Here is a 4,369-nt window from a genome sequence, read left to right on the forward strand (position 1 = left end):
AGATCTGCTTGACTTTCTTTTTGTTATTTAAGTATGTAACATCACTTGGTATTTGTGGACATTTAAGCCAAGTACTTCGTCCCACTGTTCACAGGACTATCTGCGTTGATATGAAATATGTGTCGGGGCGGCAGGCAGTGGAGATTTATCGAGCGCGAAATGTAATACGCGAGCAACGTCCACCGCTGGGGATGCCACTTGGAGGAGCTGGTCGCCGGGGACTGGAACTGGCAACTGGGAGCTGGAATCGGGCAGCAGGAATCGGAGCTGGACAAGAGAGCCGGGGGATCGGATCAGCGGCCACCGTTTTGAATTGGCTTAAGCGACGCCGCCGCCTTCGACGACAACAACAACAACAGCGGCAGCAGCAACATTCAGAGCAACACCAAATATCATGCACCAAAAAAAAAGTAGCAATACATTAACCATTAAAAAAAATTTAATAAAAAATATTTTAACTTACATTGAGTTATCAGAAAGAATATAAAGTACCAAAACTATTTTATTGAATTTATTTGAAATAGATTTTCTGTTAAAATGTACTAAAAAGATATTTAGTTGCCTTAAATTATATAAAAAAAAATTCTTTAAAATGGTATTTTTAATTTTTGTTTGGTGTTTTGTATCTAAAATATTCGTACAAATTCCTTGTCGCTTTTTCTCCCAGTGCAGACATCAAGTGAGGCGATGGCCTGGGCAACTGGATGCTCGATTCGGTCCGCTTATAAACTGCATCCTGCTGCGATCCGCTGCCCCCGTGTGTGAGGGTTCTGGAAAAGGTAAGGGAACTACGACAACGACTGGACATTAACTAATGCATGCATTTATTTTTGTTATTTGCTGGGGCGGTTCAGACTGTGGAGCGAACGGGGGCCAAGGGTTTGGGATCCCCTTTCCTTATAGAGTGAGCGGGCGGCACGGACGAGATATGGAGGATCTGCTCCAATAACTCATGGTGACACTATTAAAGCGACGATTTGTAGCCGAGCATAAAATAAATGCGGATTAGACTTTATAAAGGACAAAATGCTCGTGTCTGCGATTTATGGGTTATAGGGCGTGGTTGCAGGAGAAAGGAAAAAAAATAATAAATACTTCATTTAGAAAAAATCTAATATGATTAAAATTATGAATATTAAACTACGAACTTGAAGAAAGGTTAGACACTTTTAAGTACTACATTTTGATGTAGAAATACCATTTAATGGAAAATCACTTTGGGTGCTGTTTTTCTTAGCCAACTAAATTCCCGATAAAATGCTGGCCATGTTACACGAATGTTATCAAAATCAGTTGAGTAAATACGACCGAAACTCTCTCGTCTCGCAAAAATAACAAACGTGACAAATTTCGGTGAATTCAACTGTGAAAAAATGGTAAAAGACTGCAGAAACAACAAGAAATCTAACAACGATGACGTTGCCAGCGAGTAGAAGGCATAACAAAAACTTTTATGCAACACAAAACTTTACACAAACTGAAATTTTGGGGGGTAAGCAACCAAAAACAGTCGCTTAGATTTTGGCAGCAGTCACGATAAAACTTTGTCCCTAGCCATTTATATATAGTGGGTGGCTGCAAGTCTTCTCTATTTGCCAAGTAAACAAAAGTTTTTTGGCGCAAAAAAACAATTCAAAGATGAAACTCAGCAGCAGGAACCCGCATCTAAACCAGAAATTGTAACGAAAACAGCCGAGGAAAATATCCAGGCAAGGGGAATGCGGGATGCGACTGGAGGGCAGCTGGTAAAATCCTAAAATCTTGTCTAGGACCGGAAAAGAAGGGCTTCCTTTAGGCAGTTCCCCAATGTTTGAGCGCGCAGAACGCGCGAAATTTCACAAGTGCTACGAAAACTTCGCACCAAAAATAAAAGTCTAGAAGAGGGAAGGCTTTAGTTTTACTAGAGAAGTGTTTTTCTGTGGTTTGTTGGAAAGGGGTAGACTAAAGATGTACCTTTAAAAAACTTTGGTAACATTTTTAAAATAGAAAAGATTTTTAAAATTTAAGATTTTGTAGGGAAAGCTAAGTAAAAGCTTATCAAATTAAAAAATTTGTAATAATTTTTATAAAATGTAAATAGTTTATTAAACTATCTAAAACAACTTAAAAATATTTCTAAACTTTGTCATCAATCTATCGAATTCTGGATTTAATATAATTCATAGCATACTTTTAAACAGTTTTATGAGTGATTTTAAATCGCTATTTCCCAAAAAATGAAGAAGATAGCCCCTACTTGTACAATACACACCTAGGTCCCTTTTTCTAATACACAATTTAATCTAAAAGTAGGTTTTAACTTATAAATTGTACTTCGTTTGCTTAAAAAATATATTTCGTTTAGTTTGAGGACGAGAAAATGGCCCTCAGTCTAAGCCATATTTTCTACGATATCTGGCTTAACCTTTCTCCTTTCGATTTATTAAACAATATCGTGGATAATAAAGTTATTCTACAACCGAGACGCCCCCACCCACACCTGCAGCCAAGGATTCGCCGTCGAAAAAAGGACTTGCCCCTGGGGCTATTAGGCAACGCATTAATGAGGGTCAAAGTGCGTGTAAATGCAATGCAAATGTATGTTAAAGTGATTAGCAGCCTTCAAAGGACGGTGTTAAATCTGAGGGATTCAAATACACCAGAGGCTTAATTTACGTCATGCCCAAGGACGAAGCCACCCACACCCACCCCCTGGGTAGCCGGCAATAAAAACAGTAAGAGAAACAAATAAAAAAGAAATATAGGAGGAAATCATCACGGGCAACTATTTCTATTTCTGGTGAGGATGATGATGAACTTCCCATTTTGACACTTCATCGAAGTTGACAGATGTGGGTTTGCCTGGGTTCTCAATGCTTAGTTCTCTACTCTCGATTCCCCGATTCTCGATTCTCAGTTCTCTGACAGCCAGAGAATTCGCACCCTCACATAGAATAAAACCCATTTTTCGGAGCGGGGCACGTGTGCCAAAAGGCATTGTGTATTTGCGCCAGGATAAAAATGGTTCGAAGGAAACATTTACAAATGAAGTTGTAATCGGAAGTTGTTCGTTTGCCCACACCTCCTCCCCCTCCTCAACATCCTCCACCTCCACCTCCGCCCCTTTGTACATATAAATTGAGCGACAATTGTACAAATTGTCAAGGCGGAAACGCTGGCAGGGATAAAATAGTTCGAGCTCGGATTCCATTCCATGTCCACTGTGCGGGCCAAGCCAAAATCCGGAGAGTCCTGCCAGAAAAAGGGAGGGGGGGAGAGGCAGGGGTGTCCGGGCCAGGGGATTAGGCAGCCAAAAGGGGTGTCCTTGCCACTGTCTAATACATATGTTCACTTTGTGTTCGCGCCTTGATCCTTTTTGCTATCCAGCAGAGAGCTAGGGATATATTGGGCTGGAAAAGTGTTTATAATAAAAATTGTTAAATAAAAATAAAATTATAAATAAAACTATCAAAAATAAAATAAAATATTACATATATTTTTGTCAAAATAGTTGGTTTTAAAAACTATTTACTATAAAAAATCTTAGTTATATAAGTCAATTTCCTATTTAAATATTGTTTTATTTAGTATCCATTGATAAAGCCAACTATTTTAAATTAAAAAAATAATACAAATTTTAAGAATAATAAATTTTAGCTGTGCTACCAATAAAATTAAGTTTTCTCTCTTTTTGTATCATATTTTTTTTACGAAATAGGATTAGCACACAACATTAATGGGTAATACCTTTTCGATCCGCTAAACTGCCAGCCCACTATCACTTTTTTTTGCTTTTGTTGTGGTGCCCACAAATATTTGTTTTTAATAGTCCCTGGATTGCAATGTTTGAAATGCAAATAGGATTTCCGTTTACCCCCTTTTTTCCTTTTTGTGTGCATGTCTGTCTGTCTGTCTATGTTGGCCAATTCCATTTGACAGTTGAATTGTTTTGATCCCCAGCATTTAGAGAAATAATAACACTTGTTTTTCAACGGCTGCTGTTTGCTTTCGAGATTAGTCAGTTAGTTGCCCAATTTGACACATGTTGAGATTGGAACTGGGAACTGAAAACTAAATCGAGGTACACTTAATATAGTTGCTTGACAACTGGACTCCCGAGATCCCCAAAGCAGATGGAACTGGAGACCCCGGGCCCCTGTCTTATCGAGCGAATTGATCGTTTTGAAAACGCTCAAAATGTGATGTGGTGGCATTTTCAACTTGTCTGCGTCTCAATATTTTTACTTTCTTTATGATCTCGCCTGGTCGAAGAACTGGTTCACCGGGGGAGCCTCGTCTTTATAGTGCCCCTGCCCACCTGAACTCCCCGATCACCGTGATCTCCCCGTGTAATCGTGTCGTGTCCATTTCGATTATCACCAAAGTGAGT

The sequence above is a fragment of the Drosophila suzukii genome, chromosome 3, assembly GCF_043229965.1.
Source record: "Drosophila suzukii chromosome 3, CBGP_Dsuzu_IsoJpt1.0, whole genome shotgun sequence".
Classification (NCBI taxonomy): domain Eukaryota; kingdom Metazoa; phylum Arthropoda; class Insecta; order Diptera; family Drosophilidae; genus Drosophila; species Drosophila suzukii.